At 45.4% G+C, this 17,866-nt stretch overlaps 1 protein-coding gene across 13 annotated transcripts in view; it reads right to left on the bottom strand.

Annotated features, from left to right (window-relative positions):
* Positions 1 to 2,045, bottom strand: part of LRRFIP2 (LRR binding FLII interacting protein 2) — a 276,779-nt gene extending 274,734 nt beyond the window's left edge. For 5 of the 13 annotated variants that reach the window (XM_063922583.1, XM_063922587.1, XM_063922586.1 and 2 more), the window contains exon 1: positions 1,894 to 2,045. The gene's annotated coding sequence lies outside the window, so the exon portion shown is untranslated. The remainder of the gene's footprint in view (positions 1 to 1,893) is intronic. The other 8 variants (XM_063922590.1, XM_063922591.1, XM_063922589.1 and 5 more) reach the window with 6 other exon arrangements.
* Between the last annotated feature and the right edge of the window lie 15,821 nt (positions 2,046 to 17,866).

The following is a 17,866-nucleotide window of genomic DNA, read 5'->3' as shown; positions in this document are numbered from 1 at the left end:
CAGGGTACTACACTGGGAGGTGACAGGGTACTACACTGGGAGGTGACAGGGTACTACACTGGGAGGTGACAGGGTACTACACTGGGAGGTGACAGGGTACTACACTGGGAGGTGACAGGGTACTACACTGGGAGGTGACAGGGTACTACACTGGGAGGTGACAGTACTATACTGGGAGGTGACAGGGTACTACTATACTGGGTGTCAGGGTATTATACTGGGAGGTGACAGTACTATACTGGGTGTCAGGGTACTATACTGGGAGGTGACAGTACTATACTAGGTGTCAGGGTATTATACTGGGAGGTGATAGTACTATACAGGGTGTCAAGGTACTATACTGGGAGGTGACAGTACTATACTGGGTGTCAGGGTACTATACTGGGAGGTGACAGCACTATACTGGGTGACAGGGTACTATACTGGGAAGTGACAGTACTATACTGGGTGTCAGGGTACTATACTGGGAGGTGACAGTACTATACTGGGTGTCAGGGTACTATACTGGGAGGTGACAGTACTATACTGGGTGTCAGGGTACTATACTGGGAGGTGACAGCACTATACTGGGTGACGGTACTATACTGGGAAGTGACAGTACTATACTGGGTGTCAGGGTACTATACTGGGAGGTGACAGCACTATACTGGGTGTCAGGGTACTATACTGGGAGGTGACAGCACTATACTGGGTATCAGGGTACTATACTGGGAGGTGAGAGCACTATACTGGATGTCAGGGTACTATACTGGGAGGTGACAGTACTATACTGGGTGTCAGGGTATTATACTGGGAGGTGACAGTACTATACTGGGTGTCAGGGTACTATACTGGGAGGTGACAGCACTATACTGGGTGACAGGGTACTATACTGGGAAGTGACAGTACTATACTGGGTGTCAGGGTACTATACTGGGAGGTGACATCACTATACTGGGTGTCAGGATACTATACTGGAAGGTGACAGCACTATACTGGGTGTCAGGGTACTATACTGGGAGGTGACAGCACTATTCTGGGTGTCAGGGTACTATACTGGGAGGTGACAGTACTATACTGGATGTCAGGGTACTATACTGGGAGGTGACAGCACTATACTGGGTGTCAGGGTACTATACTGGGAGGTGACAGTACTATACTGGGTGTCAGGGTACTATACTGGGAGGTGACAGCACTATACTGGATGTCAGGGTACTATACTGGGAGGTGACAGTACTATACTGGATGTCAGGGTACTATACTGGGAGGTGACAGCACTATACTGGGTGTCAAGGTACTATACTGGGAGGTGACAGCACTATACTGGATGTCAGGGTACTATACTGGGAGGTGACAGCACTATACTGGATGTCAGGGTACTATACTGGGAGGTGACAGCACTATACTGAGTGTCAGGGTACTATACTGGGAGGTGACAGCACTATACTGGGTGTCAGGGTACTATACTGGGAGGTGACAGCACTATACTGGGTGTCAGGGTACTATACTGGGAGGTGACAGCACTATACTGGATGTCAGGGTACTATACTGGGTGTCAGATTATTATACTAGGTATAGACAGTACTATAATGGGAGGTGACAGCACTATACTGGGTGCAAGGGTACTAGACTGGGAGATGACAGTACTATAATATACTGGTATCAGTGGGATAACGATGTGGGATAGATGTTGCAGCTACCCTATGCGATAGGGGCATGGCGGAGGAATACAGTGCACTAGGCTGTCAGACACTCTCCATTGTGCTTCTTCCCTGTCTGGCCAGCGGACATGCTCCCTGTACAGTGCGGCGTGTGTGAGTTACCCAGCTCCGTGCCCTGTGAGCGCATGCTGCAGTAGTATGTCACACACGCAGTATATATATGGCATGCCTGGTTATAGACAAGCAGACCTACCTCTGTACCCCCCTCCGTGTGTCACCCCGGGGCCACTTCTCCCTCTCTCTCGAGGTTTCCCGTTCAACGTCCGGCCGGTGACGTGCCCCGCGCATGCGCATTCTCCGGCCACAGCCTGCCGTGCGTGACATCAGAGCGCTGAGGATCGGGGGCGTGTGACTTGTCACACGGTGACCAATAGCGGACAGGGAGGCAGGTCCTCGCACTGCGCAGGCGCATAAACTTTTTCAATCCAGTAGGTACCACTACCGTGTTTACTTGCTGGCTGGTTGGTAACTGTGCAAATGCAACTGCCGGTGTGGTGTTTGCAGCACATGCACAGTCTGACGATAATCACTCCATTTCGTAATAATCGACCATTGCGTACAAACATGACTTAGGCCCTGTACTGTGATAGGAGCAGTTTGCTTCCTACTTTGTGTGTCACCGTGCTATCGTTCCTTGTGGTATCTTTATGTGTGTGGAATGCACTGTTTACTGGATATCCGCTTTTCTCACTTCCCAGTAGTGGAGATTCAGTGAGGGCTTCGGGGTGTGAATCTGTGTTGATACTTGGCGTGGGTTTGTAGATTTCATTAAAGAAGATAGAGAATGTGTTGAAATATGGACAACAGACTACGAGGCTGAAGTTAGCTTCTTATTCGGCCAGCTTCTTATTCACTTCTTATTCAAGCTCTAGCTTCTTATTCACTTCTTATTCGAACTCCAGCTTCTTATTCAGATCATTCAGTTTTGCAAGGGTTAATGAGTCTTGGGTAACACATTTGACACCAGAAATCAACAGAGCCCGGTCCCTTGCATATGACCCACTTGTATTTTGCCTGGCCCAACGCTGTTTTGGGCATGAAATACACTGGCAAAGTGGGCACACACACCATATTTTACCATTTTGAATAAGTAGCTGTAGTTTTGCAAGGGTTAACCAGTCTTGGGCCACAAATCTGACACCTGAAATCAACAGAGCCTGGTCACTTACATATGACGCAGTTGTATTTTGCTTGGCCCAACGCTGTTTTGGGCATGAAATACACTGACAAAGTGGGCACACACACCATATTTTACCATTTTGAATAAGTAGCTGGAGTTTTGCAAGGGTTAACCAGTCTTGGGCCACAAATCTGACACCTGAAATCAACAGAGCCTGGTCACTTACATATGACGCAGTTGTATTTTGCTTGGCCCAACGCTGTTTTGGGCATGAAATACACTGGCAAAGTGGGCACACACACCATATTTTGCCATTTTGAATAAGTAGCTGTCGTTTTGCAAGGGTTAACCAGTCTTGGGCCACAAATCTGACACCTGAAATCAACAGAGGGTGGTCACTTACATATGACGCAGTTGTAGTCTGCTTGGCCCAACGCTGTTTTGGGCATGAAATACACTGACAAAGTGGGCACACACACCATATTTTGCCATTTTGAATAAGTAGCTGTAGTTTAGCAAGGGTTAACTAGTCTTGGGCCACAAATCTGACACATGAAACCAACAGAGGGTGGTCACTTACATATGACGCAGTTGTAGTCTGCTTGGCCCAACGCTGTTTTGGGCATGAAATACACTGACAAAGTGGGCACACACACCATATTTTGCCATTTTGAATAAGTAGCTGTAGTTTTGCAAGGGTTAACCAGTCTTGGGCCACAAATCTGACTCCTGAAATCAACAGAGGGTGGTCACTTACATATGACGCAGTTGTATTTTGCTTGGCCCAACGCTGTTTTGGGCATGAAATACACTGGCAAAGTGGGCACACACACCATATTTGCCATTTTGAATAAGTAGCTGTCGTTTTGCAAGGGTTAACCAGTCTTGGGCCACAAATCTGACACCTGAAATCAACAGAGGGTGGTCACTTACATATGACGCAGTTGTAGTCTGCTTGGCCCAACGCTGTTTTGGGCATGAAATACACTGACAAAGTGGGCACACACACCATATTTTACCATTTTGAATAAGTAGCTGTAGTTTAGCAAGGGTTAACTAGTCTTGGGCCACAAATCTGACACATGAAACCAACAGAGGGTGGTCACTTACATATGACGCAGTTGTAGTCTGCTTGGCCCAACGCTGTTTTGGGCATGAAATACACTGACAAAGTGGGCACACACACCATATTTTGCCATTTTGAATAAGTAGCTGGAGTTTTGCAAGGGTTAACCAGTCTTGGGCCACAAATCTGACACCTGAAATCAACAGAGCCTGGTCACTTACATATGACGCAGTTGTATTTTGCTTGGCCCAACGCTGTTTTGGGCATGAAATACACTGGCAAAGTGGGCGCACACACCATATTTTGCCATTTTGAATAAGTAGCTGTCGTTTTGCAAGGGTTAACTAGTCTTGGGCCACAAATCTGACACATGAAACCAACAGAGGGTGGTCACTTACATATGACGCAGTTGTAGTCTGCTTGGCCCAACGCTGTTTTGGGCATGAAATACACTGACAAAGTGGGCACACACACCATATTTTGCCATTTTGAATAAGTAGCTGGAGTTTTGCAAGGGTTAACCAGTCTTGGGCCACAAATCTGACACCTGAAATCAACAGAGCCTGGTCACTTACATATGACGCAGTTGTATTTTGCTTGGCCCAACGCTGTTTTGGGCATGAAATACACTGGCAAAGTGGGCGCACACACCATATTTTGCCATTTTGAATAAGTAGCTGTCGTTTTGCAAGGGTTAACCAGTCTTGGGCCACAAATCTGACACCTGAAATCAACAGAGGGTGGTCACTTACATATGACGCAGTTGTAGTCTGCTTGGCCCAACGCTGTTTTGGGCATGAAATACACTGACAAAGTGGGCACACACACCATATTTTGCCATTTTGAATAAGTAGCTGTAGTTTAGCAAGGGTTAACTAGTCTTGGGCCACAAATCTGACACATGAAACCAACAGAGGGTGGTCACTTACATATGACGCAGTTGTATTTTGCTTGGCCCAACGCTGTTTTGGGCATGAAATACACTGGCAAAGTGGGCACACACACCATATTTTACCATTTTGAATAAGTAGCTGGAGTTTTGCAAGGGTTAACCAGTCTTGGGCCACAAATCTGACACATGAAACCAACAGAGGGTGGTCACTTACATATGACGCAGTTGTATTTTGCTTGGCCCAACGCTGTTTTGGGCATGAAATACACTGGCAAAGTGGGCACACACACCATATTTTGCCATTTTGAATAAGTAGCTGTCGTTTTGCAAGGGTTAACCAGTCTTGGGCCACAAATCTGACACCTGAAATCAACAGAGGGTGGTCACTTACATATGACGCAGTTGTAGTCTGCTTGGCCCAACGCTGTTTTGGGCATGAAATACACTGACAAAGTGGGCACACACACCATATTTTGCCATTTTGAATAAGTAGCTGTAGTTTAGCAAGGGTTAACTAGTCTTGGGCCACAAATCTGACACATGAAACCAACAGAGGGTGGTCACTTACATATGACGCAGTTGTAGTCTGCTTGGCCCAACGCTGTTTTGGGCATGAAATACACTGACAAAGTGGGCACACACACCATATTTTACCATTTTGAATAAGTAGCTGTAGTTTAGCAAGGGTTAACTAGTCTTGGGCCACAAATCTGACACCTGAAATCAACAGAGCCTGGTCACTTACATATGACGCAGTTGTATTTTGCTTGTCCCAACGCTGTTTTGGGCATGAAATACACTGGCAAAGTGGGCACACACACCATATTTTGCCATTTTGAATAAGTAGCTGTCGTTTTGCAAGGGTTAACCAGTCTTGGGCCACAAATCTGACACCTGAAATCAACAGAGCCTGGTCACTTACATATGACGCAGTTGTATTTTGCTTGGCCCAACGCTGTTTTGGGCATGAAATACACTGGCAAAGTGGGCACACACACCATATTTTGCCATTTTGAATAAGTAGCTGTAGTTTTGCAAGGGTTAACCAGTCTTGGGCCACAAATCTGACACCTGAAATCAACAGAGGGTGGTCACTTACATATGACGCAGTTGTAGTCTGCTTGGCCCAACGCTGTTTTGGGCATGAAATACACTGACAAAGTGGGCACACACACCATATTTTGCCATTTTGAATAAGTAGCTGTAGTTTAGCAAGGGTTAACTAGTCTTGGGCCACAAATCTGACACATGAAACCAACAGAGGGTGGTCACTTACATATGACGCAGTTGTATTTTGCTTGGCCCAACGCTGTTTTGGGCATGAAATACACTGGCAAAGTGGGTACACACACCATATTTTGCCATTTTACCATTTTGAATAAGTAGCTGTAGTTTTGCAAGGGTTAACCAGTCTTGGGCCACAAATCTGACTCCTGAAATCAACAGAGGGTGGTCACTTACATATGACGCAGTTGTATTTTGCTTGGCCCAACGCTGTTTTGGGCATGAAATACACTGGCAAAGTGGGCACACACACCATATTTTGCCATTTTGAATAAGTAGCTGTCGTTTTGCAAGGGTTAACCAGTCTTGGGCCACAAATCTGACACCTGAAATCAACAGAGGGTGGTCACTTACATATGACGCAGTTGTATTTTGCTTGGCCCAACGCTGTTTTGGGCATGAAATACACTGACAAAGTGGGCACACACACCATATTTTGCCATTTTGAATAAGTAGCTGTAGTTTAGCAAGGGTTAACTAGTCTTGGGCCACAAATCTGACACCTGAAATCAACAGAGCCTGGTCACTTACATATGACGCAGTTGTAGTCTGCTTGGCCCAACGCTGTTTTGGGCATGAAATACACTGACAAAGTGGGCACACACACCATATTTTGCCATTTTGAATAAGTAGCTGGAGTTTTGCAAGGGTTAACCAGTCTTGGGCCACAAATCTGACACCTGAAATCAACAGAGCCTGGTCACTTACATATGACACAGTTGTATTTTGCTTGGCCCAACGCTGTTTTGGGCATGAAATACACTGGCAAAGTGGGCACACACACCATATTTTGCCATTTTGAATAAGTAGCTGTAGTTTTGCAAGGGTTAACCAGTCTTGGGCCACAAATCTGACACCTGAAATCAACAGAGGGTGGTCACTTACATATGACGCAGTTGTAGTCTGCTTGGCCCAACGCTGTTTTGGGCATGAAATACACTGACAAAGTGGGCACACACACCATATTTTGCCATTTTGAATAAGTAGCTGTAGTTTAGCAAGGGTTAACTAGTCTTGGGCCACAAATCTGACACATGAAACCAACAGAGGGTGGTCACTTACATATGACGCAGTTGTATTTTGCTTGGCCCAACGCTGTTTTGGGCATGAAATACACTGGCAAAGTGGGTACACACACCATATTTTGCCATTTTACCATTTTGAATAAGTAGCTGTAGTTTTGCAAGGGTTAACCAGTCTTGGGCCACAAATCTGACTCCTGAAATCAACAGAGGGTGGTCACTTACATATGACGCAGTTGTATTTTGCTTGGCCCAACGCTGTTTTGGGCATGAAATACACTGGCAAAGTGGGCACACACACCATATTTTGCCATTTTGAATAAGTAGCTGTCGTTTTGCAAGGGTTAACCAGTCTTGGGCCACAAATCTGACACCTGAAATCAACAGAGGGTGGTCACTTACATATGACGCAGTTGTATTTTGCTTGGCCCAACGCTGTTTTGGGCATGAAATACACTGACAAAGTGGGCACACACACCATATTTTGCCATTTTGAATAAGTAGCTGTAGTTTAGCAAGGGTTAACTAGTCTTGGGCCACAAATCTGACACCTGAAATCAACAGAGCCTGGTCACTTACATATGACGCAGTTGTAGTCTGCTTGGCCCAACGCTGTTTTGGGCATGAAATACACTGACAAAGTGGGCACACACACCATATTTTGCCATTTTGAATAAGTAGCTGGAGTTTTGCAAGGGTTAACCAGTCTTGGGCCACAAATCTGACACCTGAAATCAACAGAGCCTGGTCACTTACATATGACGCAGTTGTATTTTGCTTGGCCCAACGCTGTTTTGGGCATGAAATACACTGGCAAAGTGGGTACACACACCATATTTTGCCATTTTACCATTTTGAATAAGTAGCTGTAGTTTTGCAAGGGTTAACCAGTCTTGGGCCACAAATCTGACTCCTGAAATCAACAGAGGGTGGTCACTTACATATGACGCAGTTGTATTTTGCTTGGCCCAACGCTGTTTTGGGCATGAAATACACTGGCAAAGTGGGCACACACACCATATTTTGCCATTTTGAATAAGTAGCTGTCGTTTTGCAAGGGTTAACCAGTCTTGGGCCACAAATCTGACACCTGAAATCAACAGAGGGTGGTCACTTACATATGACGCAGTTGTATTTTGCTTGGCCCAACGCTGTTTTGGGCATGAAATACACTGACAAAGTGGGCACACACACCATATTTTGCCATTTTGAATAAGTAGCTGTAGTTTAGCAAGGGTTAACTAGTCTTGGGCCACAAATCTGACACATGAAACCAACAGAGGGTGGTCACTTACATATGACGCAGTTGTATTTTGCTTGGCCCAACGCGGTTTTGGGCATGAAATACACTGGCAAAGTGGGCACACACACCATATTTTGCCATTTTGAATAAGTAGCTGTCGTTTTGCAAGGGTTAACCAGTCTTGGGCCACAAATCTGACACCTGAAATCAACAGAGGGTGGTCACTTACATATGACGCAGTTGTAGTCTGCTTGGCCCAGCGCTGTTTTGGGCATGAAATACACTGACAAAGTGGGCACACACACCATATTTTGCCATTTTGAATAAGTAGCTGTAGTTTAGCAAGGGTTAACTAGTCTTGGGCCACAAATCTGACACATGAAACCAACAGAGGGTGGTCACTTACATATGACGCAGTTGTAGTCTGCTTGGCCCAACGCTGTTTTGGGCATGAAATACACTGACAAAGTGGGCACACACACCATATTTTGCCATTTTGAATAAGTAGCTGGAGTTTTGCAAGGGTTAACCAGTCTTGGGCCACAAATCTGACACCTGAAATCAACAGAGCCTGGTCACTTACATATGACGCAGTTGTATTTTGCTTGGCCCAACGCTGTTTTGGGCATGAAATACACTGGCAAAGTGGGTACACACACCATATTTTGCCATTTTACCATTTTGAATAAGTAGCTGTAGTTTTGCAAGGGTTAACCAGTCTTGGGCCACAAATCTGACTCCTGAAATCAACAGAGGGTGGTCACTTACATATGACGCAGTTGTATTTTGCTTGGCCCAACGCTGTTTTGGGCATGAAATACACTGGCAAAGTGGGCACACACACCATATTTGCCATTTTGAATAAGTAGCTGTCGTTTTGCAAGGGTTAACCAGTCTTGGGCCACAAATCTGACACCTGAAATCAACAGAGCCTGGTCACTTACATATGACGCAGTTGTATTTTGCTTGGCCCAACGCTGTTTTGGGCATGAAATACACTGACAAAGTGGGCACACACACCATATTTTGCCATTTTGAATAAGTAGCTGGAGTTTTGCAAGGGTTAACCAGTCTTGGGCCACAAATCTGACACCTGAAATCAACAGAGCCTGGTCACTTACATATGACGCAGTTGTATTTTGCTTGGCCCAACGCTGTTTTGGGCATGAAATACACTGGCAAAGTGGGTACACACACCATATTTTGCCATTTTACCATTTTGAATAAGTAGCTGTAGTTTTGCAAGGGTTAACCAGTCTTGGGCCACAAATCTGACACATGAAACCAACAGAGGGTGGTCACTTACATATGACGCAGTTGTATTTTGCTTGGCCCAACGCGGTTTTGGGCATGAAATACACTGGCAAAGTGGGCACACACACCATATTTTGCCATTTTGAATAAGTAGCTGTCGTTTTGCAAGGGTTAACCAGTCTTGGGCCACAAATCTGACACCTGAAATCAACAGAGGGTGGTCACTTACATATGACGCAGTTGTAGTCTGCTTGGCCCAACGCTGTTTTGGGCATGAAATACACTGACAAAGTGGGCACACACACCATATTTTGCCATTTTGAATAAGTAGCTGTAGTTTAGCAAGGGTTAACTAGTCTTGGGCCACAAATCTGACACATGAAACCAACAGAGGGTGGTCACTTACATATGACGCAGTTGTAGTCTGCTTGGCCCAACGCTGTTTTGGGCATGAAATACACTGACAAAGTGGGCACACACACCATATTTTGCCATTTTGAATAAGTAGCTGGAGTTTTGCAAGGGTTAACCAGTCTTGGGCCACAAATCTGACACCTGAAATCAACAGAGCCTGGTCACTTACATATGACGCAGTTGTATTTTGCTTGGCCCAACGCTGTTTTGGGCATGAAATACACTGGCAAAGTGGGTACACACACCATATTTTGCCATTTTACCATTTTGAATAAGTAGCTGTAGTTTTGCAAGGGTTAACCAGTCTTGGGCCACAAATCTGACTCCTGAAATCAACAGAGGGTGGTCACTTACATATGACGCAGTTGTATTTTGCTTGGCCCAACGCTGTTTTGGGCATGAAATACACTGGCAAAGTGGGCACACACACCATATTTGCCATTTTGAATAAGTAGCTGTCGTTTTGCAAGGGTTAACCAGTCTTGGGCCACAAATCTGACACCTGAAATCAACAGAGCCTGGTCACTTACATATGACGCAGTTGTATTTTGCTTGGCCCAACGCTGTTTTGGGCATGAAATACACTGACAAAGTGGGCACACACACCATATTTTGCCATTTTGAATAAGTAGCTGTCGTTTTGCAAGGGTTAACCAGTCTTGGGCCACAAATCTGACACCTGAAATCAACAGAGCCTGGTCACTTACATATGACGCAGTTGTATTTTGCTTGGCCCAACGCTGTTTTGGGCATGAAATACACTGGCAAAGTGGGTACACACACCATATTTTGCCATTTTACCATTTTGAATAAGTAGCTGTAGTTTTGCAAGGGTTAACCAGTCTTGGGCCACAAATCTGACTCCTGAAATCAACAGAGGGTGGTCACTTACATATGACGCAGTTGTATTTTGCTTGGCCCAACGCTGTTTTGGGCATGAAATACACTGACAAAGTGGGCACACACACCATATTTTGCCATTTTGAATAAGTAGCTGTAGTTTAGCAAGGGTTAACTAGTCTTGGGCCACAAATTTGACACCTGAAATCAACAGAGGGTGGTCACTTACATATCACCCACTTGTATTTTGTTTGGCCCAACGCTGTTTTGGGCATGAAATACACTGGCAAAGTGGGCACACACACCATATTTTGCCATTTTGAATAAGTAGCTGTCGTTTTGCAAGGGTTAACCAGTCTTGGGCCACAAATCTGACACCTGAAATCAACAGAGGGTGGTCACTTACATATGACGCAGTTGTAGTCTGCTTGGCCCAACGCTGTTTTGGGCATGAAATACACTGGCAAAGTGGGCACACACACCATATTTTGCCATTTTGAATAAGTAGCTGTAGTTTAGCAAGGGTTAACTAGTCTTGGGCCACAAATCTGACACATGAAACCAACAGAGGGTGGTCACTTACATATGACGCAGTTGTAGTCTGCTTGGCCCAACGCTGTTTTGGGCATGAAATACACTGACAAAGTGGGCACACACACCATATTTTGCCATTTTGAATAAGTAGCTGGAGTTTTGCAAGGGTTAACCAGTCTTGGGCCACAAATCTGACACCTGAAATCAACAGAGCCTGGTCACTTACATATGACGCAGTTGTATTTTGCTTGGCCCAACGCTGTTTTGGGCATGAAATACACTGGCAAAGTGGGTACACACACCATATTTTGCCATTTTACCATTTTGAATAAGTAGCTGTAGTTTTGCAAGGGTTAACCAGTCTTGGGCCACAAATCTGACTCCTGAAATCAACAGAGGGTGGTCACTTACATATGACGCAGTTGTATTTTGCTTGGCCCAACGCTGTTTTGGGCATGAAATACACTGGCAAAGTGGGCACACACACCATATTTGCCATTTTGAATAAGTAGCTGTCGTTTTGCAAGGGTTAACCAGTCTTGGGCCACAAATCTGACACCTGAAATCAACAGAGGGTGGTCACTTACATATGACGCAGTTGTATTTTGCTTGGCCCAACGCTGTTTTGGGCATGAAATACACTGACAAAGTGGGCACACACACCATATTTGCCATTTTGAATAAGTAGCTGTCGTTTTGCAAGGGTTAACCAGTCTTGGGCCACAAATCTGACACCTGAAATCAACAGAGGGTGGTCACTTACATATGACGCAGTTGTAGTCTGCTTGTCCCAACGCTGTTTTGGGCATGAAATACACTGACAAAGTGGGCACACACACCATATTTTGCCATTTTGAATAAGTAGCTGTAGTTTAGCAAGGGTTAACTAGTCTTGGGCCACAAATCTGACACATGAAACCAACAGAGGGTGGACACTTACATATGACGCAGTTGTAGTCTGCTTGGCCCAACGCTGTTTTGGGCATGAAATACACTGACAAAGTGGGCACACACACCATATTTTGCCATTTTGAATAAGTAGCTGTAGTTTAGCAAGGGTTAACCAGTCTTGGGCCACAAATCTGACACCTGAAATCAACAGAGCCTGGTCACTTACATATGACGCAGTTGTATTTTGCTTGGCCCAACGCTGTTTTGGGCATGAAATACACTGACAAAGTGGGCACACACACCATATTTTGCCATTTTGAATAAGTAGCTGTCGTTTTGCAAGGGTTAACCAGTCTTGGGCCACAAATCTGACACCTGAAATCAACAGAGGGTGGTCACTTACATATGACGCAGTTGTAGTCTGCTTGGCCCAACGCTGTTTTGGGCATGAAATACACTGACAAAGTGGGCACACACACCATATTTTGCCATTTTGAATAAGTAGCTGTAGTTTAGCAAGGGTTAACTAGTCTTGGGCCACAAATCTGACACATGAAACCAACAGAGGGTGGTCACTTACATATGACGCAGTTGTATTTTGCTTGGCCCAACGCTGTTTTGGGCATGAAATACACTGGCAAAGTGGGCACACACACCATATTTGCCATTTTGAATAAGTAGCTGGAGTTTTGCAAGGGTTAACCAGTCTTGGGCCACAAATCTGACACCTGAAATCAACAGAGGGTGGTCACTTACATATGACGCAGTTGTAGTCTGCTTGGCCCAACGCTGTTTTGGGCATGAAATACACTGACAAAGTGGGCACACACACCATATTTTGCCATTTTGAATAAGTAGCTGTAGTTTAGCAAGGGTTAACTAGTCTTGGGCCACAAATCTGACACATGAAACCAACAGAGGGTGGTCACTTACATATGACGCAGTTGTATTTTGCTTGGCCCAACGCTGTTTTGGGCATGAAATACACTGGCAAAGTGGGCACACACACCATATTTTGCCATTTTGAATAAGTAGCTGTCGTTTTGCAAGGGTTAACTAGTCTTGGGCCACAAATTTGACCCCCAAAAACAACAGAGGGTGGTCACTTACATATGACGCACTTGTATTTTCCTTGGCCCAACGCTGTTTTGGGCATGAAATACACTGGCAAAGTGGGCACACACACCATATTTTGCCATTTTGAATAAGTAGCTGTAGTTTAGCAAGGGTTAACTAGTCTTGGGCCACAAATCTGACACATGAAACCAACAGAGGGTGGTCACTTACATATGACGCAGTTGTATTTTGCTTGGCCCAACGCTGTTTTGGGCATGAAATACACTGGCAAAGTGGGCACACACACCATATTTTGCCATTTTGAATAAGTAGCTGTAGTTTAGCAAGGGTTAACTAGTCTTGGGCCACAAATCTGACACATGAAACCAACAGAGGGTGGTCACTTACATATGACGCAGTTGTATTTTGCTTGGCCCAACGCTGTTTTGGGCATGAAATACACTGGCAAAGTGGGCACACACACCATATTTTGCCATTTTGAATAAGTAGCTGTAGTTTAGCAAGGGTTAACTAGTCTTGGGCCACAAATTTGACCCCCAAAAACAACAGAGGGTGGTCACTTACATATGACGCACTTGTATTTTCCTTGGCCCAACGCTGTTTTGGGCATGAAATACACTGGCAAAGTGGGCACACACACCATATTTTGCCATTTTGAATAAGTAGCTGTAGTTTAGCAAGGGTTAACTAGTCTTGGGCCACAAATCTGACACATGAAACCAACAGAGGGTGGTCACTTACATATGACGCAGTTGTATTTTGCTTGGCCCAACGCTGTTTTGGGCATGAAATACACTGGCAAAGTGGGCACACACACCATATTTTGCCATTTTGAATAAGTAGCTGTAGTTTAGCAAGGGTTAACTAGTCTTGGGCCACAAATCTGACACATGAAACCAACAGAGGGTGGTCACTTACATATGACGCAGTTGTATTTTGCTTGGCCCAACGCTGTTTTGGGCATGAAATACACTGGCAAAGTGGGCACACACACCATATTTTGCCATTTTGAATAAGTAGCTGTCGTTTTGCAAGGGTTAACTAGTCTTGGGCCACAAATTTGACCCCCAAAAACAACAGAGGGTGGTCACTTACATATGACGCACTTGTATTTTCCTTGGCCCAACGCTGTTTTGGGCATGAAATACACTGGCAAAGTGGGCACACACACCATATTTTGCCATTTTGAATAAGTAGCTGTAGTTTAGCAAGGGTTAACTAGTCTTGGGCCACAAATCTGACACATGAAACCAACAGAGGGTGGTCACTTACATATGACGCAGTTGTATTTTGCTTGGCCCAACGCTGTTTTGGGCATGAAATACACTGGCAAAGTGGGCACACACACCATATTTTGCCATTTTGAATAAGTAGCTGTAGTTTAGCAAGGGTTAACTAGTCTTGGGCCACAAATTTGACCCCCAAAAACAACAGAGGGTGGTCACTTACATATGACGCACTTGTATTTTCCTTGGCCCAACGCTGTTTTGGGCATGAAATACACTGGCAAAGTGGGCACACACACCATATTTTGCCATTTTGAATAAGTAGCTGTAGTTTAGCAAGGGTTAACTAGTCTTGGGCCACAAATCTGACACATGAAACCAACAGAGGGTGGTCACTTACATATGACGCAGTTGTATTTTGCTTGGCCCAACGCTGTTTTGGGCATGAAATACACTGGCAAAGTGGGCACACACACCATATTTTGCCATTTTGAATAAGTAGCTGTAGTTTAGCAAGGGTTAACTAGTCTTGGGCCACAAATCTGACACATGAAACCAACAGAGGGTGGTCACTTACATATGACGCAGTTGTATTTTGCTTGGCCCAACGCTGTTTTGGGCATGAAATACACTGGCAAAGTGGGCACACACACCATATTTTGCCATTTTGAATAAGTAGCTGTCGTTTTGCAAGGGTTAACTAGTCTTGGGCCACAAATTTGACCCCCAAAAACAACAGAGGGTGGTCACTTACATATGACGCACTTGTATTTTCCTTGGCCCAACGCTGTTTTGGGCATGAAATACACTGGCAAAGTGGGCACACACACCATATTTTGCCATTTTGAATAAGTAGCTGTAGTTTAGCAAGGGTTAACTAGTCTTGGGCCACAAATCTGACACATGAAACCAACAGAGGGTGGTCACTTACATATGACGCAGTTGTATTTTGCTTGGCCCAACGCTGTTTTGGGCATGAAATACACTGGCAAAGTGGGCACACACACCATATTTTGCCATTTTGAATAAGTAGCTGTAGTTTAGCAAGGGTTAACTAGTCTTGGGCCACAAATTTGACCCCCAAAAACAACAGAGGGTGGTCACTTACATATGACGCACTTGTATTTTCCTTGGCCCAACGCTGTTTTGGGCATGAAATACACTGGCAAAGTGGGCACACACACCATATTTTGCCATTTTGAATAAGTAGCTGTAGTTTAGCAAGGGTTAACTAGTCTTGGGCCACAAATCTGACACATGAAACCAACAGAGGGTGGTCACTTACATATGACGCAGTTGTATTTTGCTTGGCCCAACGCTGTTTTGGGCATGAAATACACTGGCAAAGTGGGCACACACACCATATTTTGCCATTTTGAATAAGTAGCTGTAGTTTAGCAAGGGTTAACTAGTCTTGGGCCACAAATCTGACACATGAAACCAACAGAGGGTGGTCACTTACATATGACGCAGTTGTATTTTGCTTGGCCCAACGCTGTTTTGGGCATGAAATACACTGGCAAAGTGGGCACACACACCATATTTTGCCATTTTGAATAAGTAGCTGTAGTTTAGCAAGGGTTAACTAGTCTTGGGCCACAAATCTGACACATGAAACCAACAGAGGGTGGTCACTTACATATGACGCAGTTGTATTTTGCTTGGCCCAACGCTGTTTTGGGCATGAAATACACTGGCAAAGTGGGCACACACACCATATTTTGCCATTTTGAATAAGTAGCTGTCGTTTTGCAAGGGTTAACTAGTCTTGGGCCACAAATTTGACCCCCAAAAACAACAGAGGGTGGTCACTTACATATGACGCACTTGTATTTTCCTTGGCCCAACGCTGTTATGGCAGCCCTGAAAAGAGCTTTTCTGACAAGAAAGAAGACTTCAAGGGCCGCAGCACACGCATTTAGAAATGCTATATGTCAGTCTGAAATAGCGTGCTGCGGCTCCCTCCTCTCCCCTAGCGGCGCTGTATACTCCCACGCCTGGTTGCAGGGTACTTACAGCGGAGATGCTCTGGCTTCATCAGGCACACACCCACCGCTGCTCTCCGGGATCTCGTGACTGCAAGTGCAGGGAGGAGGTAAGAGGGTCCCCCCAGGTGGGACCCACAGAAATTGCAATCCAGCGTGGTCTCTGGAGACGGACGGCGTAGCTGGCGTGGACACTGTGGTTAGGCAGGGATCCCACTATATCCACCAGGGCAAGGGGCACCGGTCAGATTTACTAAAATCCATTTACAATAGGCCACGCAATACCCGGTGGTGAAGCCCATCAAAGGGGATAAGGCTCTGACCTGTAGCCCCTCCCCAGTAGCGGATCTTGCCACGGGCAAGCAGGACTTTTGCCTGGGGCGCCGCCTTCTGGAGGGCACCGCACCATGGCCAGATCCGCCACTGTGCCCCCCGCTGCGAAGGGAACCAGACGCTACGCGTCTAGTTTCCCTTCGTGGAGAGGACCTTTGCTGTCATCGCGCACCGCACAGCATTGTGGCACAGACGCTAGGGGTCATAATTGACCTCTAGTGTCTATGCTGTGCTATGGGAGAGACGTCATGACTGACATCTCCCATAGATCGGAGGAGAGGAGAGGAGAAGAGCGGCGCCGGCGGAGGTCTGCAGTGGTCTAGAATCAGGAGCGGGGATCGTAAATATAAATGTATTTTTTTTTTCTTTCAGTGGCGCTTCAAGGGGTAAAAATGGGTGCGTAACTGATCACGTCCCCATATGAAGCCACGCACATATATCTTTTGCCCGGGGCGCCACAAGGGCAATAACTGGACCTGCCCCTCCCCAAGACCAAGGCATCCTTTACTGCAAATGTTCCCACTATGGAGCTGTATCTCTCTCTTCCTCACTCCCTTTCAGCGTTTGGGCGCCATTACACAGAGCTGCGCTGATTCTGGGACTGCTGGGCGATGTCTCCTCTGTAAAGCCGCCTGCATCATCAGCGCTGTGCATTTACAGGACACTTAAGTATTATACATGTCGTTTAGACAGTGTTAGTTAAGAACAAATGCATAACTATTAGGATATTTAGTACAAGTATACTGTGATATACCATCCAGTATTACTGTGCATTGTTATATCTGTATACATACATAGCTTTACTTCAGTGACGTGCGGTGGGGTCATTGTCTGGGGAGGCACACATGGGGGTGGAAAAGGGAGGTTTATGCACTTGACATGAAGCAGTGCTGTGCAAAAATGCAAGTACTGTATGAATTTGGCTATATTACTTTATTTATGGAGTCACAGAGATGTGTCCGCTGCTGGAGAATGTTAAATTCAG

The sequence above is a fragment of the Pseudophryne corroboree genome, chromosome 5, assembly GCF_028390025.1.
Source record: "Pseudophryne corroboree isolate aPseCor3 chromosome 5, aPseCor3.hap2, whole genome shotgun sequence".
Lineage (NCBI taxonomy): Eukaryota > Metazoa > Chordata > Amphibia > Anura > Myobatrachidae > Pseudophryne > Pseudophryne corroboree.
Note: the sequence above shows the minus strand (reverse complement) of the source record. Positions and strands in the feature narration are given on the sequence as shown.